The sequence below is a fragment of the Delphinapterus leucas genome, chromosome 9, assembly GCF_059928025.1.
Source record: "Delphinapterus leucas isolate spDelLeu-1000000601 "Yukka" chromosome 9, BTC_Dleu_Yukka2, whole genome shotgun sequence".
In the NCBI taxonomy this organism is placed as follows: domain Eukaryota; kingdom Metazoa; phylum Chordata; class Mammalia; order Artiodactyla; family Monodontidae; genus Delphinapterus; species Delphinapterus leucas.
Genome location: NC_143137.1, coordinates 109,031,670 through 109,056,949, shown reverse-complemented (window position 1 = coordinate 109,056,949; position 25,280 = coordinate 109,031,670).

Genomic DNA, 25,280 nt, shown 5'->3' with positions numbered 1-25,280 from the left:
TTCAACACATTTCGAGAAGGCAAACAATGAAATGGAGGAGCCGTGAATAAAAGAATGAAGAAAAAAAGGCTGAACCTAAGTAAGGTCTGCACAAAGCCACTCAGCTTTTGCTGAGCTCTGGTTATAGTAAAGGGCAGAGGAAGGAAGAGGGGCTGAAAACAAGGAGACAAACGTCATTTAAGGAAAAACAGTTCATTTAATGAGCTCCAGGGAACGCTCAGCCTGCTGCCATACTAACTCATGAATTACAATGGATTGTTGGTAAGCAAGACAAGAAAACAGGGAAGAAACAAAAGAAACAAAAATCAAGACATTGTTTCTAACTGAACTCTTCTCAAATGAGATTGAGGAATTATGTTTCAATGCCACAGCTGTAAATCATTTCTGCTCTTGGAGTGGTTACAAAGGGCTTATAATATTTCCCTTTTGTTCAGACAGAATTTAGGTCTGAGCAAAAGCTTTTGTGTCCTCCAACCCCAAAATTTATTGGGGATGGAAGCCCAGATTTGCTGGGACATACCATAAAAAGAATCTCATGAGCAGGGGGTCAAACTGACTGTGGAATATATGAATTATGCCCTGTGTGAGTTTCAATAGGTTTTAAAATATATACATACATACATATATATATATACGTTTTTAATGATCTATATGATTTTGGGTTCTGAAATTTCTACATGTCACATGCGTGATACATAACAGACAATGTCAGCCCCAGGAGGGAGAAAACACTCCAATGAAGCAAGCCAAAGAAACAAGTTTTAAGCAAGGTCAAGTGATGTGTAGACCAGGATTGTTCAATTCCTACCTGTCATGCTGAAGCTTCCAGCTCCTGAATAACAACACATGCTTCCCTTGTCCTAGACAGCCAAGAGTATGTCTCCTCTCTTGGGCATAAGAATCTCTAGAGTTACATATCTGTAGTAAGAGTGGACCCAGCTGGCATACTCACAATGACCAAATTGTGTTGATCGTACTTTATACCAATACATCGCTCCACGCTGAAGTTGCAATAAATGATATATTTGCTTTCTAGACATGAATGAGACGCCTTACTGGATATACTCCAGGAAGGCCAGAGAAGCTGGCTTCTAATCCATACGGAACAATTCACTGGTGAATTTCTTTCACGATAGCCCATGATTTATCTAGAATATCATCTTGACATATCTGGATCCTTCAAACTAGACAAAGGGAAAATACGGGCTTCAAGCCTCAATTAGAAATATGGAATGGTGCCATGCTGACAACTGGTGGTCCCTGACCTGTATCTTCTGAGATTAGAACACAGTGTGGTGGATGACCAATTCATGCGTTGAACAAAAGAAGACCTCCTACAGGGCAGTGTAGCTGTTCGTTACAGGTATGGCACTTAGGGCTAAGTACCATAAGGACTACAAGAGAAAAAGAAAAACAAGTAACACATGAAGCATATACGATAAGGAGGCACCACAGTCCAGAGCACGAGCTCTGGAATCACACAGGCTTGGATTGAATCCCAGCTAAGCCACTACCATCTATATACCCTGAAGGACAGGCCAAGGTTTAAATGGTGTTTTACCAGATTTCAAAAAAGAAGTGAAGAAAGAACCTATCTTCCAGGAAGGGACATCATGGGGTGCAGTATCCAGTCGGATCAGGGCTCTGCATCTCCTGCTCAGAAAACTTGGCCACCTGGCTCGTGGTGATGCTGGCAGCTGAGCAGCCCTGGAGAAGGCGATCCTGTCTCCAGGTCTCGCAGAGAAGCTGGGGAGGACTCCGGACGAGGTGGCCCACACCCTGGTAAGTTCTGGCTGCCTCCTGCCCTCAGGTCTGAGCAGGCTCTGGTCTCTGGGCCCCGTGGTGGGGAAGGCCTGGCCAATACATACACAGGGCTGAGGGGCCTGCAGAGCCAGTCCCCAGGCAGGGTGAGCTCTGGAGGAGGCTTCCACAGTCCCCAGCAGTCTCCGCATGGTGGCCCATCTGGTGCCAAACACCTGCCACCCACAGCGAGAAGTCCCAGCCCCTAGGAAGTCCAGAAGGGACACCACCCTTTGCCTTTGGCCCTGGGTTAAGCCACCAGCTGGGCTTGCACGTGACCCCTGCCTCAACCCCTGCCCCGCCCGCCCTTTCTCTGTGACACGTACAATGGATATGTCATAAAGCCAGGCTGAGCCAGTGCTATAAATTCAGAGGAGTTAGAATCTAGGAAGAAGCTCTCCCACTTTCACTCTCTGCTCTCAGATCAGGCAGGCAGTACCTCTAATATGGAAGCTATGGACACCACACCTCCTTCCCAGGCTGTCCTCTACCATTCTGCTCATGTTTTCCCCAGCACCCCATTGACGGCTTTGGCGGGTATCGGGGCTTCAGCAGGCAGCACGTCTGACCCCGAACCTATGGACACCACACCTCCTTCACATGCTGTTATCTCCCATTCTGCTCCTGTTTTCCCAAGCACCACATTGACGGCTTTGGCGGGCATCGGTGCTTCAGCAGGCAGCACCTCAGACCCCGAACCTATGGACACCACACCTCCTTCACACGCTGTCATCTTCCACTCTGCTCTTGTTTTCCCCAGCACCCCATTGACGGGTTTGGCGGGCATCGGTGCTTCAGCAGGAATCACGTCAGACCCCGAACCTATGGACACCACACCTCCTTCACATGCTGTCATCTTCCATTCTGCTCCTGTTTTCCCAAGCACCCCATTTACGGCTTTGGCGGGCATCGGTGCTTCAGCAGGAAGCACGTCAGACCCCGAACCTATGGACACCACACCTCCTTCACACGCTGTCATCTTCCATTCTGCTCCTGTTTTCCCCAGCACCCCATTTACGGCCCTGGCGGGCATCAGTGCTTCCGCAGTCAGCACGTCTGACCCCGAACCTATGGACACCACACCTCCTTCCCAGGCTGTCATCTTCTATTCTGCTCCTGTTTTCTCCAGCACCCCATTTTCGGCTTTGGTGGGCATCGGTGCCTCAGCAGTCAGCACCTCAGACCCCGAACCTATGGACACCACATCTCCTTCCCAGGCTGTCATCTTCCATCCTGCTCCTCTTTACCCCAGCACCCCATTTACCGCTTAGGCCGGCACCGGTGCTTCAGCAGGCAGCACCTCTAACACCAAAGCTATGGACACCACACCTCCTTCCCAGGCTGTCATTTTCCAGTCTGCCCTGTCTCCAAGTAGAACCACTACCCATTTCACACTGCTGTTCCAAGTTCTGGGAACACACCACCCAGTGGTAGCAATACCTCAGCCCATGCCTCGACTCATTTACCTGCAACGTGAGCCAACAGATAGACCAACACTTCAAAGTTATGACAGAAAATTGAGTAAGTTATACGCTTGGAATTTCATTTATTATTATTAACAAGCACAACTGTAGTGCTTAGACTATAACAAGTACTATTCTAAGGGCTTACCAAATATTAACTCACTTATTCCTCATAATGGCAACCCTAGTGGTAGGGAATATTCATAATGTTCACTTTTTGGGGGGAAACTGAGGCTCAGAGTCGTTGAATAGCTTGCCTAATGCCACACAGTTAGTAGGTGGCAAAACCCGGGATTAAAACCAGACCATCTAGACTTTCATCACTTTGCTGTGTCACCTTATTATAAGTTGTGGTTAGGGAAGGGACTAAATGGACAAGACTCTGAACTAAAAGGAGAAGGGAGAAATGAGAAAATGAGTGATCCTAGAAACTAGAGAAGATTTAGGCTCAGAAATTTCTGGTGATGAGACCCAGAAGAACAAGAACTTGGTTGGAATGTTAACTTGGGGTAGTATCTGAATCCATTGAGAAATGGTTTTGTTTCCTGTAAAATTTAGAAAGGTCAGTTGGATGAAGATTAACGAAGACAAAAGTAGAAAGGAAAAGAAAAAGGTGCCTTAAGTGAGACATAACCGCTCCCCTCTACGTACCCACAGGTTGTGTCCTGTGGGAAAGGATGGAGCTCTCTCTACCGGGTTGGTCACCAGGCTGAACAAGGAGAAACATGGCAACCATTGTACTGGTTTTGATGATCCCTCAAAACCAAGGCTTCAGTTTCCAAGAACGACCTACAGTAGCATAACTAGTGTGTGTCACACATGCCACTAAGTGTGTTTCCAGTCACACATTTTAATTGGAGAAATACTTCCTATGAGGTAGGCATTAGTTCGCTATGGCTGCTGTAACAAATTACTACAAATGTGCTTGCTTCTAACAAAACACACTTATTTTCTTATGGTTCTGGAAGACAGAGGTCCAAAACCAGTTTCCCTGGGCTGAAACCAGGAGTCAACAGGGCCATCCATCCTCCTTCTAGAGGCTCTAAGCGAGAATCTGTTTCCTCGCCAGCATTCCTTCACTTCTGGCCACATCAATCCAACCCCAACTTCATCATCACATTCTCTTTGGGGTAAAAATTCCCTCTGCCTCTCTCTTACGAGAACACCAGTGGTTATATTTGGGCCCGTCCAGGTAGTCCAGGAGAATCTTCCCATCTGAGAACCATTACTTTCAACCCACTGGCAAAGTGCCTTCTGCCATTTAAGGTGACATTCACAGGTTCTGGAGAGTAGAATGGGGACATTTGGGGGCAATGGTATTATTCAGTCTACTACAAGGTAGATACTATTATCTTTCTCAGATGTACGAAATGACGTTTAGGGAAGTAGTCTGTCTCAGGTCTACAATTTCCAGAGTAGAGACTTACATTCTGCCACTGACACTTTAGGACACACCCTAAACAACTTTAATCTGTGTCCTTAACTACTGCATAATCCTTGGTTAAGAGTCACACTTAGGTATCAAGACCCAATTGAATAGGACACAAGTACTGTCTCCTCTTTCACTATGTTTGCCTGGTGTACTGATGAATCTTGCCCAGAGCAGAAGAGTTCAGAAAAGTGTTATGCAGGTTTACGAAGAGAAAGCATTTACTGTTTGACGTGCACGGAGGAACGGAAGGCTTTTTCAAATAAAATGAAATAAAATATGCCACCAAATAGTCAATTGTCACAACAGAGGTAACCCCGTGGGAGTCATGAGGAGACTAAAATTATCTCCAATTGTGCAGGGCAGAAAAGTTTCAATGAAGGCAGGTGTAGTTCAGCCAAGCCCTACAGCACAGAAGTAGGAAGTTGGGTATGTACGAATGGGAAAAAAGACATTTGAGGCATGGGAAATAGTTTAATGCAGAATGGACGAGAAATATGCATTAGACCTTTTCTAAAACAACTGGCTTATTAACTCAGTAAATCGATTTAGTCAGTCAAACTAGCTTTAGCTGATTACTTATCCAGGGGATAGCTGTTGAGAGTAATTTTTGTCACAGAACAGTAAATAAAATGGTTGAACTATAGCTTCAGGCTTGCTAAGTGAAATAGATTGCTCTAGATGATTTTCAAGTGACTTACTTGGTAGTACTCACGAAATTGGGGGTTAACAATTGCTTAAGAAAACAAAGAGAATTGCTTTTAAATAAAGTAGCTACTGTGTAAACTATCTGTTCAGTAGCTCATGTTAAACGGATGTTTATAATCCCCATTGGACAACCAACTACATTTTTGCAAATGGCAATGTGAATTGCTGTTGCATAAACGATAGCAATGATCACCTATGTAATTTGTTGTCCAAACCAGAAATCTTCTAACAATACTGGTGTCCTAATAAAAATAAGCACGAAGGGAACACACAGTGGGTGTCTCCCGTGTGCCTGTGCATACATCTATATCTCACTGAACCCTCATAACAGCCCCCAAGAGAGGGACTCTGGGCGTCCCCATGCTGCTTGTGGAGAAACAGGCACAGGAAGGTTCAAGAGTCTATCTACCTAATATCGCACAGAGGGTGGCAGAGCCCGTTTTTAAACCACCTGCCTCCAATACCAGGTGCCAGGAGCCAGACTCAGCCTACAGCTCTCTTCTGCTCGCCTGGAGGTGAAACAGTGTGTCATGATTAGTCAAATCCCGTCTTCACTCATCAAGGTAGGTTGAACACCTGCACGTCCTCCAAGTAGCATGTAGCATAAGCAATAAGATGTTTGTCCCGTGATCGTCCAGGAACTTGGAATCAGCTGTGCCTGGTTAGGCTGAGCTGGTTTAGAGTGGAGAGGACCACCGATCTTCCACCTGGGCAAGTGCCTTTTGACCTCCTGCCATCAGAGGGCCGAAATCTCCAGCCTGAGAATGTGCTGAGCCCTGTAGCCTAGTTACGCCAGCTCAGAACAATGATGAGCACACCTTTTTCCAGTCACCTTTCCTCATGCTCCCCATGCCTCATACTGCCCTGCTTCTTTATTCTTTATCCCACAGATACCCAAAGCCCCTTGCCTTTGGGGAGGCGGATTTGAGACCTATTGTCACGTCACGTCCTCGCTTGGCTGCCCTGTGAATAAACCTCCTCTTTGCTGCAAACCTCAGCATTTCAGTGTTTTGGCTTGCTGCGCCTCAGACAGAATGGTTGGGAGCAGTGGTACAGCTCCCTTGCCTGTGAGGGATGCTGGTTCCTAGTAGTCACGTTGCGGCTGTTTTCTCCTCTCGGGGTGGGGGCGGGGCAGACATCCTGCTCTTCCGGAAAGGGAGAAACACAGGTGCCAAACCCTTGCCCTCAGCGTCACCGTCACCTAGGAGCTTGTTAGGAGCACAGAATCCAGGCCGCACCCAGAACTACTGAATACCAGCCTGCATTTAACAAGATCCACAAGAGAGGCATACCCATATTAAAGTTGGAGAGGCACCAAGCTGTCATCGTCTTCTCCACGGCTAATGAAAACGAAGCAAAGGTTCATCCCGAGCCGACTCTGCCTCAGTCACCTGGATATCACATGAGCTCATTTCATCCTCCCCAGAACCTGCAAATGAGACTGAGGGTCAGAGTGGTCTAGCACCCAAGGTTCCATAATAGAACATGACCAAGGCTCACTGGAGCCCAGACTTCCAAAAAAGAAGGCCCCTGAGCACAGCATGGCACCGCCGCAGCCCAAACCGTGGGCCTGGAGGGTAGGCCAGGCTCCCCACGCAGAGTTCACGCCATTCGACAGATGCCCACAGCAGACCACAACGCAATATGAGAAGTAAGTTCTGATTGTGGAATCTCTGAATTTTGAGATTTAAAGAAAAAAATCTGTTTTGGGGGGATGGTTAAAACAGTTCTACCAAGGAGTAAAGAGAGGGCATCTCAAGGCCCCTTCTGGACTTAGAATTTAATGCCTACTTATTGAGAAATGCTCCGCGCCTTTGCTCAGCCCTACGTCAAGGTGAAGTTCTCTGTGCCCTAGAAGCTTAGGTTCTAAAAAGGCCACAGAAATGGGTGAGACCTAAAGAATGCCAGAACAATGCAACGGCATTAATCAGACTGTCTTTGCTTTGCCTTGCTTACAAGTCACTGACTTTAAACTGAATATGGTGTCATGTCTTTATGTTTCTTGAAGCTTTTTTTTTACAAAAGATCATATAAAGATTTTCTTCCATGGTAAGACTTTTATATTGTATTTCTCTTAAACTGGAGTGTGGTACATTTACCCTCCATCAGATGATTGCTTACAACTCACCTTGCTTTATTAAGAATACCGCTAGAGGCTTCTATGTCCCTACTAACAAGAATACATTTTCAGGCCCATTCAAACCACTGAAATTCCAAGATTTCAGAGCACAAGATAATGAAAATTCTCTCTATCCACGTCTTTTACTACATTTAGCCTGTTAACAGTCCCTAAGTGTGTCAGATGAAAGGTACTGTCGCGGGAATTGACATCTTTAACAGCATTCCATACAGATAAGTCTTGATTGTTCCAATTTCTCAAAAAGTTGGACACATTTACTGCCTCTATGACATCTCTAGGGTGTGTGGAAGAAATAAAAAAGAGGCCTGTACAATGTATTTCTCAAAAGATACACACAAAGGGTTTGCACATACAAACAGGGAAACCTTATAAATAATGTATGGGGAGCAAAGTATTGTCGGTAACGGACCTACTCATTTCGAAAGACAACACTGTCACCAAGTGTCCCCTCACCAAAACTGACTGGGAATGTTTAGGGGCCACCAAACCAGAGGTGGAGATTTTTAGGCACATTCTTGCCAGAAAAGAGAGCCTAGGGCATAAACCACTCAACTGGTTGGCACGAATGCCAGGGAAACCCAAGCAAGTGGATATAGAAGCCTACGTAATGCTTGGAAGTAGGAAGCTTTGGGGGACTACACCTGGGCTGGTACTGGCCTCCCTCCCCAAAGGGACAAGGAGAGCAGAAACCTGGATGGAGTCAAGAGAGAGCAAAAAGAAAGGCAAGGCTGGGTATGGAGCAACGTGTGGATCCAGGAGCATGTGTCTCAGAACTGCCGGGGCTCTGCAGACCAGCTGCATCCCGATTCTCCTTGACCCTCATTGGTATAATGAACTCAGGGTGGGCGCATCCCGGCTGCCAAGTCACTTCCACCCGTCCATGGAGTTGACAGTTACTTGCTCACAGTGAACCAACCGCTCTGGACCTAACAGCTACTGCAGGGTGCGGTAGTGGAGAACAAGGTGACGACAAGGACCAGATGCGAAGGAGGAAGAGACATTCAGCGGACCGACTGGGTAGACTGATGGGGTGGCTTTAAGTCTGCAGAGCTAAAGGGGCCAGATGTAGAAAAGGGAAGGGGAATCATGAGGATATGGTCAAGCCCCTTCGTATAGATATTTCATCCGTATGTTGTATGCAAATTCCATTCAATTTGCTCCGAGTGAAAAAGAGAGAACAAAATTATCCTTTCAACCATGTCAGTGACTTTATTTACCATCTCATTTGATGAGCTCATAGCCCAGGTTCAGAGGGAAATGGGAGCTGTGAGTCTGCCATCTCTCAGGAAGTCTCAGGCCTCAGAGGCCCCTCGTAGCCAAACTACCTCACCTTTTGCACCTTTCAAGCAACGTTATTCCTAAGTGCGAGTCACCCTCTTCATCAGGTTCTCCAAGAAACGGCAGTCTCTCCCAATGACAGAGGAAAAATGGGCTACTTTGGCTTTCTGAGGCACAATATGTAGTTCTCCAAAATGGTACCTGCCTGGGGGATTTTTCAAGAAAATTAAGCATCAGTGGTGATTTGTTTGTCTTCACATAACGTATGACCCAGATGTGCTGAGAAATAAGAAAAGGACGAACGAATCAAGGGCAGCTGATCCAAGGAGGCAAGGCGCAACTTCCACAGCCTACGTGGAAAGCTAGAGGAAGGGAACATCCAGCTGGTGGGAGCTGAACACAGGGGCCAGTCCTCCTTGGGCTCGGGATGCCACCGCCTCTTCCTACATCTTCACGCTCTCCTTCTCTGTTGGCCCCTCCCAGCCATATGAAAGAGCCACAAGGAAATGCTCTCCTCCATTCCATTTTCCTGTCCTCCTATCCACCCCTCCCTTCTTTCCCTTTGCCATCAATTTCTTGACTTGCCCCCCATTTCTCCCCTCCCATCTACACTGCGATCTGGTTTCTGCCCCACTACTCCCGTGAAACTGACCTCCTTGAAGCCCCCAATGATTTCTCTGTTGACCAGTCCAGGGGACTACTTCTCAATCCTTATCTTTGTGACCGCCAAGCCGAGTTAGATCTTAAACAACGTCTCTGTCTTGAAAATCTCTTCCCTTGGCTTCTGCGCCACCTTTCCTTTTCTTTTCATGACACCGATCACAACCAGTGCTGCAGATTCCATCGAATGAAGGAATGCTGTTGCCTACATGTGTGAATGAGCTAAAGTGAGTACAGTACTGAAGTAGAGGACACCTAAAGTGAAACGTCTTCGTGTACGTCCACGTGGCTGAGCAGCAAGTTAACCTTTCATACATCTGCTAGAGAAGAAGAGTTGGGTTTTATTTTATTTACTTTTCCCTGGACTGTGTTGAATGACTATCATCTACAAGTTCAGGCTACTTTTTGCTGAGGATTAATAATGCACTGGGAGAGCTGAGAGAAAACTGAATAATAGAGCTGTCTTTTTCTTGACCAGCTCACCTTACTTTCCCAAACTCTAAGTCTTTCTCTAATTCTTTCCCCTTTTTATTGTAGTAAAATGAACATAACACAAAATTCACCATTTGGATCATTTTTCAATTCACTGTACCATTCAGTGGAATTTACTGCTGTCACAATGTTGTGCAACTATCACCACTGCCTAGCTGCAAAACATTTTCATCAACCAAGAGGAAACCTACACCCATTTTAAGGAGTCATTCCCAATTTCCCTCTCTTCCAAACCCCTGGCAACCACTAATGTATAATCTTTTCTGTGTGTATGGATTTGCCACTGCTGGACATTTCATATAAATGGAACCATACAATATGTAGCCTTTCATGCCTGACTTCTTTCACTTAGTTGCATCCATCATGTAGCATGTATCAGAAATCCACTCACTGTTACAGCTGAGTCCTTCATACTGTTTGAATACAAAATTAAAAATACGTTGAGAGTGAAGCTCTGTTTTAATGGCACATCTATTAGGCCAATTCATTGAAAGAAACTGAAGATGGAGATGTTGTTGTCAAATGATAATCGTTGAGAAGCCTCAGCCAATGGGATAATGAAAAGTTTGGGAAATGTTGCAAAAAATTAGCTGATTTATATTAAAAGCCTATTAAACAAGGATTCAGGAGATTGTCTTTTTCTTGCAGGTAACTTAAATGAGGCAGAAAGAAATAACTGCCCTTTAAAACACATTTTGAAAGGATTCTATTTATTCTTAATAGACGAATGGGAGGGAGTACAGGAAGTTCACATCCAATATGGACTCCCTGTCCAAACACTGTTTATCGTTCTAGCCACCACTATCGAATTATATTTCTTGAGAGTAAGGCAGCTCAATTCCTGCATATTACTTTCTAAACTTCATCCATCAAATCCATTAATACAGTATAAACAAGAGTTGTTCATGTTTAAGTGCAGTTCAAATATCAGGTATAAAGAACCCCCAGTAAGAAAAAGAATCCTATATCTCTTGCCAGAATGTGGTCAGCTCTGGGGTGCTCTGCTAGCTGAAAGACACATTCATTATTAAGAGGATAGAGCCTGTTTAAGAGGGATGAGAGCCAAAAAAATTTAACTACATATATGTGTTAAGAGCAGTGCTAGGTTATCTCATGTTCTATATCAGTCAAGGCTCACCATTTTACATACGTGAAAAGCAAAGTTAAAAGTGTATTCGTAGGGCTTCCCTGTTGGCGCAGTGGTTAAGGATCCACCTGCCAGTGCACGGGACACACGTTTGAGCCCTGGTCCGGGAAGATCCCACATGCCACGGAGCAACTAAGACCATGTGCCACAACTACTGAGACTGCGTGCTAGAGCCCGTGAACCACAACTACTGAAGCCCACGCACCTAGGCCCCGTGCTCAGCAACAGCGAGAAGCCACCACAATGAGAATGCCGTGTACTGCAACAGAGTAGCCGCCGCTCACTGCAACTAGAGAAAGCCCGCGCACAGCAACGAAGAGCCTAGGCAGCCAAAGATAAATAAATAAATACGTCTATTTTAAAAAAAATGTGTTTTAGTAACTTACTAAAAGGCACGCAATCAGTAAACATGAGCAAGGATTCAATCCCAAATCTGTCACACTGAAGTTTAAGCTAATACTCGAGATTGATAAAAACAGCACTAATTTAAAACTTCAGAGGTATTTTTTACTTCATACTTTCACTAATGCTCTTTGGAGATAAATCATTTCATTTATATGGGCCTTAGTTTTTACAACTATAATAGTTGGAAGCTTGACTAGGTGATCTCTATGTAGTCTTCCAATTCTAAAATGTTCCACTAATTTGGATTCCTACAGTAATTGCCCTTGCAATACATGCATGCTGCCACCAAGTAGCAGTAGAGACTACTAGTTCCTTTTTTATCCCTAGTGGGGGTGCATTTTGACAGCAGACTTATCCGCCAATAGTACAACCTGTTAGTATAACTATAAGATAACAAAATAATCTGGTATTCTTTCCTGTAAAAGAGAAGCTTTACATTGTGTCTGTGAATCGTACCAGAATCACCTGTAAGTTTATAAATATAGAGGAAATCCTGAACCCATTGAATGAGAATCTTCAGAGACAGGAATTGGGCATCTGGAATTTTGGGCTCCCATCATTTATATATTTTATTTCATTTCATTTTTGCCTATGTACAATATTTGTCACATCGTTTTGAATCTTTAAATGTTTCTTTCTGTTTTAAATTTTAGAATATTCCATAATCTTCACCTACTTTTCATAAGGTGTTATCTGTTATGTTTATTCGATCTTGTGCTTCTCCTGGTTAAGACTTCTTTCTTTCCTTTTTTTTTTCTCATGGCCGTGCCTCATGTCTTGCAGGATCTTAGTTTCCTGACATGGGATTGGACCCCAGGGTCCCAGCAGTGAAAGCGCCATGTTCTAAACACTGGACCACCAGGGAAGTCCCAAGATTTCAGTTTTAAATGAGTTTTTTCCCACTCTGATTCATTCCTTGGATCAGTTTCATGTTTGGACATTAAAGCAACCTTGCATTGCCAGAATAAAGCTACTTTGATTTTGATATATGATTGTTTTACATACCATGGATAGAGTTTGTGCTTCTCTTTACACATTGTGCATTCATGTTCAAAGGAGAAACTGGCCTGTGATTCTATTCTTGTAATATCCTTTATAGATTTGTTTTAAGAGTCTATACTTTATTTTTTATTTATTTATATTTTTGGCTGCATTGGGTCTTCATTGCTGCATGCATGCTTTCTCTAGTTTTGGCGAGCGGGGGTCTATTCTTTGTTGCAGTGAGTAGGCTTCTCATTGCAGCCTTCTGACCGCATGGGCTTCTGACCCCATTCGTCGGTGCTACTTCAGTTCCTTACCCCTTCCCTTCTGACCCTGGGCGGTGAAATCCTCTTTCTGCAGCTGGCCTGCGGCAGAAAGTCAATGAGGCAAGAGTAGGCTTGGAGTATCCAAGGAGCAGAAAGGATGTCAGCGTGTGAAAAACAGAGCGAGCAAATTGGAGAGGAGAAGGAAACACTCAGAGAGGAAACAGAGGCCCAGATTTCTAGGTCTGTGGAGGCACTCTGAGGACTTTGCATTTCCTGTGAAGAAGCCACTGAAGAAATTTGAGTGACATGATCTGACTTATGTTTTAACAAGATCTCTCTGGATGCCACGTTGATTAGAGATTGTAGGAGAGCAAGGACAAGCCCCAGAACACCAACAGTTGATTCAAAGAAGTGATTACTCAAACATGGTCCCCCTCCTCAATGAGGACGCAGAGCAGGAATCGGCAAATAATGGCCACAAATCAAATCAGGCTCTCAGCCTGGATCTGTGGGACTGTGAGCTAATAATGGTTCTCACGTTCAGAAAGCTTGTTGAAGAAGAAAGAGGAGGAGAAGCTACAGAAACTGTATATGGCCCACAAAGCCTAAGATATTTAAAATCCAGAAGATGCTTTCCAACACCTGATGTAAAGCATGTGGCTGGTAGGAGGTCCTCAACCACATTTGGAAGAGGAATACATGAGTCAGTTCGTTCCTGAAAACACTGTAAAGTGATAGGGGTCAAGAAACATTTACCCGTTCACCCTTAACCTTCACAAATGATGCCAGTTCCATTGAGCTATTGAAAAATACATTCTGGCTTTCAAAAAAGTAACCCAGAGGGCATTTTCTCACATAGGCAAGGTCATAAACAACTGTCAAGTGAAGTTGAAATAGCAACAAATCAAATGATAACAAAAACATTTTTACAGAACTTTAAATCTTACAAAGCATTTTCATGTTCATTATCTAATTTAATCCCCAAATCAACGTCATGAGATAGTTATTATTTCCCCATTAGAAATGACCACATATTAAATCCTTAGTGATTGCTCAAGAAAAGCTGAAATCTTGAGTGTAACATCCATTAATGCCATGGTTGGGTGTTTTCCCATGGGAACACTGGATGCTAAAATCCACAGGGATTTTCAGCTCAAGATGGCATACTAGGAAATATATTTACTTTCTGTTCCTCCTGAAACCATATCTAAATAAAACTGTAGAGATACCAAAACTAATCAACCAATAAAAGCCAAGATATTTTGGAAGTCATCAACCACAGAAAGATTTCAACACATTTCGAGAAGGCAAACAATGAAATGGAGGAGCCGTGAATAAAATAATGAAGAAAAAAAGGCTGACCCTAAGTAAGGTCTGCACAAAGCCACTCAGCTTTTGCTGAGCTCTGGTTATAGTAAAGGGCAGAGGAAGGAAGAGGGGCTGAAAACAAGGAGACAAACGTCATTTAAGGAAAAACAGTTCATTTAATGAGCTCCAGGGAACACTCAGGCTGCTGCCATACTAACTCATGAATTACAATGGATTGTTGGTAAGCAAGACAAGAAAACAGGGAAGAAACAAAAGAAACAAAAATCAAGACATTGTTTCTAACTGAACTCTTCTCAAAGGAGATCGAGTAATTATGTTTCAATGCCACAGCTGTAAATCATTTCTGCTCTTGGAGAGGTTACAAAGGGCTTATAATATTTCCCTTTTGTTCAGACAGAATTTAGGTCTGAGCAAAAGCTTTTGTGTCCTCCAACCCCAAAATTTATTGGGGATGGAAGCCCAGATTTGCTGGGACATACCATAAAAAGAATCTCATGAGCAGGGGGTCAAACTGACTGTGGAATATATGAATTATGTCCTGTGTGAGTTTCAATAGGTTTTAAAATATATACATACATACATATATATATATATATATACGTTTTTAATGATCTATATGATTTTGGGTTCTGAAATTTCTACATGTCACATGCGTGATACATAACAGACAATGTCAGCCCCAGGAGGGAGAAAACACTCCAATGAAGCAAGCCAAAGAAACAAGTTTTAAGCAAGGTCAAGTGATGTGTAGACGAGGATTGTTCAATTCCTACCTGTCATGCTGAAGCTTCCAGCTCCTGAATAACAACACATGCTTCCCTTGTCCTAGACAGCCAAGAGTATGTCTCCTCTCTTGGGCATAAGAATCTCTAGAGTTACATATCTGTAGTAAGAGTGGACCCAGCTGGCATACTCACAATGACCAAATTGTGTTGATCGTACTTTATACCAATACATCGCTCCACGCTGAAGTTGCAATAAATGATATATTTGCTTTCTAGACATGAATGAGACGCCTTACTGGATATACTCCAGGAAGGCCAGAGAAGCTGGCTTCTAATCCATACGGAACAATTCACTGGTGAATTTCTTTCACGATAGCCCATGATTTATCTAGAATATCATCTTGACATATCTGGATCCTTCAAACTAGACAAAGGGAAAATACGGGCTTCAAGCCTCAATTAGAAATATGGAATGGTGCCATGCTGACAACTGGTGGTCCCTGACCTGTATCTTCTGAGATTAGAACACAGTGTGGTGGATGACCAATTCATGCGTTGAACAAAAGAAGACCTCCTACAGGGCAGTGTAGCTGTTCGTTACAGATATGGCACTTAGGGCTAAGTACCATAAGGACTACAAGGAAAAAAGAAAAACAAGTAACACATGAAGCATATACGATAAGGAGGCACCACAGTCCAGAGCACGAGCTCTGGAATCACACAGGCTTGGATCGAATCCCAGCTAAGCCACTACCATCTATATACCCTGAAGGACAGGCCAAGGTTTAAATGGTGTTTTACCAGATTTCAAAAAAGAAGTGAAGAAAGAACCTATCTTCCAGGAAGGGACATCGTGGGGTGCAGTATCCAGTCGGATCAGGGCTCTGCATCTCCTGCTCAGAAACCTTGGCCACCTGGCTCGTGGTGATGCTGGCAGCTGAGCAGCCCTGGAGAAGGCGATCCTGTCTCCAGGTCTCGCAGAGAAGCTGGGGAGGACTCCGGACGAGGTGGCCCACACCCTGGTAAGTTCTGGCTGCCTCCTGCCCTCAGGTCTGAGCAGGCTCTGGTCTCTGGGCCCCGTGGTGGGGAAGGCCTGGCCAATACATACACAGGGCTGAGGGGCCTGCAGAGCCAGTCCCCAGGCAGGGTGAGCTCTGGAGGAGGCTTCCACAGTCCCCAGCAGTCTCCGCATGGTGGCCCATCTGGTGCCAAACACCTGCCACCCACAGCGAGAAGTCCCAGCCCCTAGGAAGTCCAGAAGTGACACCACCCTTTGCCTTTGGGCCTGGGTTAAGCCACCAGCTGGGCTTGCACGTGACCCCTGCCTCAACCCCTGCCCCGCCCGCCCTTTCTCTGTGACACGTACAATGGATATGTCATAAAGCCAGGCTGAGCCAGTGCTATAAATTCAGAGGAGTTAGAATCTAGGAAGAAGCTCTCCCACTTTCACTCTCTGCTCTCAGATCAGGCAGGCAGTACCTCTAATATGGAAGCTATGGACACCACACCTCCTTCCCAGGCTGTCCTCTACCATTCTGCTCATGTTTTCCCCAGCACCCCATTGACGGCTTTGGCGGGTATCGGGGCTTCAGCAGGCAGCACGTCTGACCCCGAACCTATGGACACCACACCTCCTTCACATGCTGTTATCTTCCATTCTGCTCCTGTTTTCCCCAGCACCCCATTGACGGCTTTGGCGGGCATCGGTGCTTCAGCAGGCAGCACCTCAGACCCCGAACCTATGGACACCACACCTCCTTCACACGCTGTCATCTTCCACTCTGCTCCTGTTTTCCCCAGCACCCCATTGACGGGTTTGGCGGGCATCGGTGCTTCAGCAGGAATCACGTCAGACCCCGAACCTATGGACACCACACCTCCTTCACACGCTGTCATCTTCCATTCTGCTCCTGTTTTCCCAAGCACCCCATTTACGGCTTTGGCGGGCATCGGTGCTTCAGCAGGAAGCACGTCAGACCCCGAACCTATGGACACCACACCTCCTTCACACGCTGTCATCTTCCATTCTGCTCCTGTTTTCCCCAGCACCCCATTTACGGCCCTGGCGGGCATCGGTGCTTCCGCAGTCAGCACGTCTGACCCCGAACCTATGGACACCACACCTCCTTCCCAGGCTGTCATCTTCTATTCTGCTCCTGTTTTCTCCAGCACCCCATTTTCGGCTTTGGTGGGCATCGGTGCCTCAGCAGTCAGCACCTCAGACCCCGAACCTATGGACACCACACCTCCTTCCCAGGCTGTCATCTTCCATCCTGCTCCTCTTTACCCCAGCACCCCATTTACCGCTTAGGCCGGCACCGGTGCTTCAGCAGGCAGCACCTCTAACACCAAAGCTATGGACACCACACCTCCTTCCCAGGCTGTCATTTTCCAGTCTGCCCTGTCTCCAAGTAGAACCACTACCCATTTCACACTGCTGTTCCAAGTTCTGGGAACACACCACCCAGTGGTAGCAATACCTCAGCCCATGCCTCGACTCATTTACCTGCAACGTGAGCCAACAGATAGACCAACACTTCAAAGTTATGACAGAAAATTGAGTAAGTTATACGCTTGGAATTTCATTTATTATTATTAACAAGCACAACTGTAGTGCTTAGACTATAACAAGTACTATTCTAAGGGCTTACCAAATATTAACTCACTTATTCCTCATAATGGCAACCCTAGTGGTAGGGAATATTCATAATGTTCACTTTTTGGGGGGAAACTGAGGCTCAGAGTCGTTGAATAGCTTGCCTAATGCCACACAGTTAGTAGGTGGCAAAACCCGGGATTAAAACCAGACCATCTAGACTTTCATCACTTTGCTGTGTCACCTTATTATAAGTTGTGGTTAGGGAAGGGACTAAATGGACAAGACTCTGAACTAAAAGGAGAAGGGAGAAATGAGAAAATGAGTGATCCTAGAAACTAGAGAAGATTTAGGCTCAGAAATTTCTGGTGATGAGACCCAGAAGAACAAGAACTTGGTTGGAATGTTAACTTGGGGTAGTATCTGAATCCATTGAGAAATGGTTTTGTTTCCTGTAAAATTTAGAAAGGTCAGTTGGATGAAGATTAACGAAGACAAAAGTAGAAAGGAAAAGAAAAAGGTGCCTTAAGTGAGACATAACCGCTCCCCTCTACGTACCCACAGGTTGTGTCCTGTGGGAAAGGATGGAGCTCTCTCTACCGGGTTGGTCACCAGGCTGAACAAGGAGAAACATGGCAACCATTGTACTGGTTTTGATGATCCCTCAAAACCAAGGCTTCAGTTTCCAAGAACGACCTACAGTAGCATAACTAGTGTGTGTCACACATGCCACTAAGTGTGTTTCCAGTCACACATTTTAATTGGAGAAATACTTCCTATGAGGTAGGCATTAGTTCGCTATGGCTGCTGTAACAAATTACTACAAATGTGCTTGCTTCTAACAAAACACACTTATTTTCTTATGGTTCTGGAAGACAGAGGTCCAAAACCAGTTTCCCTGGGCTGAAACCAGGAGTCAACAGGGCCATCCATCCTCCTTCTAGAGGCTCTAAGCGAGAATCTGTTTCCTCGCCAGCATTCCTTCACTTCTGGTCACATCAATCCAACCCCAACTTCATCATCACATTCTCTTTGGGGTAAAAATTCCCTCTGCCTCTCTCTTACGAGAACACCAGTGGTTATATTTGGGCCCGTCCAGGTAGTCCAGGAGAATCTTCCCATCTGAGAACCATTACTTTCAACCCACTGGCAAAGTGCCTTCTGCCATTTAAGGTGACATTCACAGGTTCTGGAGAGTAGAATGGGGACATTTGGGGGCAATGGTATTATTCAGTCTACTACAAGGTAGATACTATTATCTTTCTCAGATGTACGAAATGACGTTTAGGGAAGTAGTCTGTCTCAGGTCTACAATTTCCAGAGTAGAGACTTACATTCTGCCACTGACACTTTAGGACACACCCTAAACAACTTTAATCTGTGTCCTTAACTACTGCATAATCCTTGGTTAAGAGTCACACTTAGGTATCAAGACCCAATTGAATAGGACACAAGTACTGTCTCCTCTTTCACTATGTTTGCCTGGTGTACTGATGAATCTTGCCCAGAGCAGAAGAGTTCAGAAAAGTGTTATGCAGGTTTACGAAGAGAAAGCATTTACTGTTTGACGTGCACGGAGGAACGGAAGGCTTTTTCAAATAAAATAAAATAAAATATGCCACCAAATAGTCAATTGTCACAACAGAGGTAACCCCGTGGGAGTCATGAGGAGACTAAAATTATCTCCAATTGTGCAGGGCAGAAAAGTTTCAATGAAGGCAGGTGTAGTTCAGCCAAGCCCTACAGCACAGAAGTAGGAAGTTGGGTATGTACGAATGGGAAAAAAGACATTTGAGGCATGGGAAATAGTTTAATGCAGAATGGACGAGAAATATGCATTAGACCTTTTCTAAAACAACTGGCTTATTAACTCAGTAAATCGATTTAGTCAGTCAAACTAGCTTTAGCTGATTACTTATCCAGGGGATAGCTGTTGAGAGTAATTTTTGTCACAGAACAGTAAATAAAATGGTTGAACTATAGCTTCAGGCTTGCTAAGTGAAATAGATTGCTCTAGATGATTTTCAAGTGACTTACTTGGTAGTACTCACGAAATTGGGGGTTAACAATTGCTTAAGAAAACAAAGAGAATTGCTTTTAAATAAAGTAGCTACTGTGTAAACTATCTGTTCAGTAGCTCATGTTAAACGGATGTTTATAATCCCCATTGGACAACCAACTACATTTTTGCAAATGGCAATGTGAATTGCTGTTGCATAAACGATAGCAATGATCACCTATGTAATTTGTTGTCCAAACCAGAAATCTTCTAACAATACTGGTGTCCTAATAAAAATAAGCACGAAGGGAACACACAGTGGGTGTCTCCCGTGTGCCTGTGCATACATCTATATCTCACTGAACCCTCATAACAGCCCCCAAGAGAGGGACTCTGGGCGTCCCCATGCTGCTTGTGGAGAAACAGCCACAGGAAGGTTCAAGAGTCTATCTACCTAATATCGCACAGAGGGTGGCAGAGCCCGTTTTTAAACCACCTGCCTCCAATACCAGGTACCAGGAGCCAGACTCAGCCTACAGCTCTCTTCTGCTCGCCTGGAGGTGAAACAGTGTGTCATGATTAGTCAAATCCCGTCTTCACTCATCAAGGTAGGTTGAACACCTGCACGTCCTCCAAGTAGCATGTAGCATAAGCAATAAGATGTTTGTCCCGTGATCGTCCAGGAACTTGGAATCAGCTGTGCCTGGTTAGGCTGAGCTTGTTTAGAGTGGAGAGGACCACCGATCTTCCACCTGGGCAAGTGCCTTTTGACCTCCTGCCATCAGAGGGCCGAAATCTCCAGCCTGAGAATGTGCTGAGCCCTGTGGCCTAGTTACACCAGCTCAGAACAATGATGAGCACACCTTTTTCCAGTCACCTTTCCTCATGCTCCCCATGCCTCATACTGCCCTGCTTCTTTATTCTTTATCCCACAGATACCCAAAGCCCCTTGCCTTTGGGGAGGCGGATTTGAGACCTATTGTCACGTCACGTCCTCGCTTGGCTGCCCTGTGAATAAACCTCCTCTTTGCTGCAAACCTCAGCATTTCAGTGTTTTGGCTTGCTGCGCCTCAGACAGAATGGTTGGGAGCAGTGGTACAGCTCCCTTGCCTGTGAGGGATGCTGGTTCCTAGTAGTCACGTTGCGGATGTTTTCTCCTCTCGGGGTGGGGGCGGGGCAGACATCCTGCTCTTCCGGAAAGGGAGAAACACAGGTGCCAAACCCTTGCCCTCAGCGTCACCGTCACCTAGGAGCTTGTTAGGAGCACAGAATCCAGGCCCAACCCAGAACTACTGAATACCAGCCTGCATTTAACAAGATCCACAAGAGAGGCATACCCATATTAAAGTTGGAGAGGCACCAAGCTGTCATCGTCTTCTCCACGGCTAATGAAAACGAAGCAAAGGTTCATCCCGAGCCGACTCTGCCTCAGTCACCTGGATATCACATGAGCTCATTTCATCTTCCCCAGAACCTGCAAATGAGACTGAGGGTCAGAGTGGTCTAGCACCCAAGGTTCCATAAAAGAACATGACCAAGGCTCACTGGAGCCCAGACTTCCAAAAAAGAAGGCCCCTGAGCACAGCATGGCACCACCGCAGCCCAAACCGTGGGCCTGGAGGGTAGGCCAGGCTCCCCACGCAGAGTTCACGCCATTCGACAGATGCCCACAGCAGACCACAAGGCAACATGAGAAGTAAGTTCTGATTGTGGAATCTCTGAATTTTGAGATTTAAAGAAAAAAATCTGTTTTGGGGAGATGGTTAAAACAGTTCTACCAAGGAGTAAAGAGAGGGCATCTCAAGGCCCCTTCTGGACTTAGAATTTAATGCCTACTTATTGAGAAATGCTCCGCGCCTTTGCTCAGCCCTACGTCAAGGTGAAGTTCTCTGTGCCCTAGAAGCTTAGGTTCTAAAAAGGCCACAGAAATGGGTGAGACCTAAAGAATGCCAGAACAATGCAATGGCATTAATCAGACTGTCTTTGCTTTGCCTTGCTTACAAGTCACTGACTTTAAACTGAATATGGTGTCATGTCTTTATGTTTCTTGAAGCCTTTTTTTTACAAAAGATCATATAAAGATTTTCTTCCATGGTAAGACTTTTATATTGTATTTCTCTTAAACTGGAGTGTGGTACATTTACCCTCCATCAGATGATTGCTTACAACTCACCTTGCTTTATTAAGAATACCGCTAGAGGCTTCTATGTCCCTACTAACAAGAATACATTTTCAGGCCCATTCAAACCACTGAAATTCCAAGATTTCAGAGCACAAGATAATGAAAATTCTCTCTATCCACGTCTTTTACTACATTTAGCCTGTTAACAGTCCCTAAGTGTGTCAGATGAAAGGTACTGTCGCGGGAATTGACATCTTTAACAGCATTCCATACAGATAAGTCTTGATTGTTCCAATTTCTCAAAAAGTTGGACACATTTACTGCCTCTATGACATCTCTAGGGTGTGTGGAAGAAATAAAAAAGAGGCCTGTACAATGTATTTCTCAAAATATACACACAAAGGGTTTGCACATACAAACAGGGAAACCTTATAAATAATGTATGGGGAGCAAAGTATTGTCGGTAACGGACCTACTCATTTCGAAAGACAACACTGTCACCAAGTGTCCCCTCACCAAAACTGACTGGGAATGTTTAGGGGCCACCAAACCAGAGGTGGAGATTTTTAGGCACATTCTTGCCAGAAAAGAGAGCCTAGGGCATAAACCACTCAACTGGTTGGCACGAATGCCAGGGAAACCCAAGCAAGTGGATATAGAAGCCTACGTAATGCTTGGAAGTAGGAAGCTTTGGGGGACTACACCTGGGCTGGTACTGGCCTCCCTCCCCAAAGGGACAAGGAGAGCAGAAACCTGGATGGAGTCAAGAGAGAGCAAAAAGAAAGGCAAGGCTGGGTATGGAGCAACGTGTGGATCCAGGAGCATGTGTCTCAGAACTGCCGGGGCTCTGCAGACCAGCTGCATCCCGATTCTCCTTGACCCTCATTGGTATAATGAACTCAGGGTGGGCGCATCCCGGCTGCCAAGTCACTTCCACCCGTCCATGGAGTTGACAGTTACTTGCTCACAGTGAACCAACCGCTCTGGACCTAACAGCTACTGCAGGGTGCGGTAGTGGAGAACAAGGTGACGACAAGGACCAGATGCGAAGGAGGAAGAGACATTCAGCGGACCGACTGGGTAGACTGATGGGGTGGCTTTAAGTCTGCAGAGCTAAAGGGGCCAGATGTAGAAAAGGGAAGGGGAATCATGAGGATATGGTCAAGCCCCTTCGTATAGATATTTCATCCGTATGTTGTATGCAAATTCCATTCAATTTGCTCCGAGTGAAAAAGAGAGAACAAAATTATCCTTTCAACCATGTCAGTGACTTTATTTACCATCTCATTTGATGAGCTCATAGCCCAGGTTCAGAGGGAAATGGGAGCTGTGAGTCTGCCATCTCTCAGGAAGTCTCAGGCCTCAGAGGCCCCTCGTAGCCAAACTACCTCACCTTTTGCACCTTTCAAGCAACGTTATTCCTAAGTGCGAGTCACCCTCTTCATCAGGTTCTCCAAGAAACGGCAGTCTCTCCCAATGACAGAGGAAAAATGGGCTACTTTGGCTTTCTGAGGCACAATATGTAGTTCTCCAAAATGGTACCTGCCTGGGGGATTTTTCAAGAAAATTAAGCATCAGTGGTGATTTGTTTGTCTTCACATAACGTATGACCCAGATGTGCTGAGAAATAAGAAAAGGACGAACGAATCAAGGGCAGCTGATCCAAGGAGGCAAGGCGCAACTTCCACAGCCTACGTGGAAAGCTAGAGGAAGGGAACATCCAGCTGGTGGGAGCTGAACACAGGGGCCAGTCCTCCTTGGGCTCGGGATGCCACCGCCTCTTCCTACATCTTCACGCTCTCCTTCTCTGTTGGCCCCTCCCAGCCATATGAAAGAGCCACAAGGAAATGCTCTCCTCCATTCCATTTTCCTGTCCTCCTATCCACCCCTCCCTTCTTTCCCTTTGCCATCAATTTCTTGACTTGCCCCCCATTTCTCCCCTCCCATCTACACTGCGATCTGGTTTCTGCCCCACTACTCCCGTGAAACTGACCTCCTTGAAGCCCCCAATGATTTCTCTGTTGACAAGTCCAGGGGACTACTTCTCAATCCTTATCTTTGTGACCGCCAAGCCGAGTTAGATCTTAAACAACGTCTCTGTCTTGAAAATCTCTTCCCTTGGCTTCTGCGCCACCTTTCCTTTTCTTTTCATGACACCGATCACAACCAGTGCTGCAGATTCCATCGAATGAAGGAATGCTGTTGCCTACATGTGTGAATGAGCTAAAGTGAGTACAGTACTGAAGTAGAGGACACCTAAAGTGAAACGTCTTCGTGTACGTCCACGTGGCTGAGCAGCAAGTTAACCTTTCATACATGTGCTAGAGAAGAAGAGTTGGGTTTTATTTTATTTACTTTTCCCTGGACTGTGTTGAATGACTATCATCTACAAGTTCAGGCTACTTTTTGCTGAGGATTAATAATGCACTGGGAGAGCTGAGAGAAAACTGAATAATAGAGCTGTCTTTTTCTTGACCAGCTCACCTTAGTTTCCCAAACTCTAAGTCTTTCTCTAATTCTTTCCCCTTTTTATTGTAGTAAAATGAACATAACACAAAATTCACCATTTGGATCATTTTTCAATTCACTGTACCATTCAGTGGAATTTACTGCTGTCACAATGTTGTGCAACTATCACCACTGCCTAGCTGCAAAACATTTTCATCAACCAAGAGGAAACCTACACCCATTTTAAGGAGTCATTCCCAATTTCCCTCTCTTCCAAACCCCTGGCAACCACTAATGTATAATCTTTTCTGTGTGTATGGATTTGCCACTGCTGGACATTTCATATAAATGGAACCATACAATATGTAGCCTTTCATGCCTGACTTCTTTCACTTAGTTGCATCCATCATGTAGCATGTATCAGAAATCCACTCACTGTTACAGCTGAGTCCTTCATACTGTTTGAATACAAAATTAAAAATACGTTGAGAGTGAAGCTCTGTTTTAATGGCACATCTATTAGGCCAATTCATTGAAAGAAACTGAAGATGGAGATGTTGTTGTCAAATGATAATCGTTGAGAAGCCTCAGCCAATTGGATAATGAAAAGTTTGGGAAATGTTGCAAAAAATTAGCTGATTTATATTAAAAGCCTATTAAACAAGGATTCAGGAGATTGTCTTTTTCTTGCAGGTAACTTAAATGAGGCAGAAAGAAATAACTGCCCTTTAAAACACATTTTGAAAGGATTCTATTTATTCTTAATAGACGAATGGGAGGGAGTACAGGAAGTTCACATCCAATATGGACTCCCTGTCCAAACACTGTTTATCGTTCTAGCCACCACTATCGAATTATATTTCTTGAGAGTAAGGCAGCTCAATTCCTGCATATTACTTTCTAAACTTCATCCATCAAATCCATTAATACAGTATAAACAAGAGTTGTTCATGTTTAAGTGCAGTTCAAATATCAGGTATAAAGAACCCCCAGTAAGAAAAAGAATCCTATATCTCTTGCCAGAATGTGGTCAGCTCTGGGGTGCTCTGCTAGCTGAAAGACACATTCATTATTAAGAGGATAGAGGCTGTTTAAGAGGGATGAGAGCCAAAAAAATTTAACTACATATATGTGTTAAGAACAGTGCTAGGTTATCTCATGTTCTATATCAGTCAAGGCTCACCATTTTACATACGTGAAAAGCAAAGTTAAAAGTGTATTCGTAGGGCTTCCCTGTTGGCGCAGTGGTTAAGGATCCACCTGCCAGTGCACGGGACACACGTTTGAGCCCT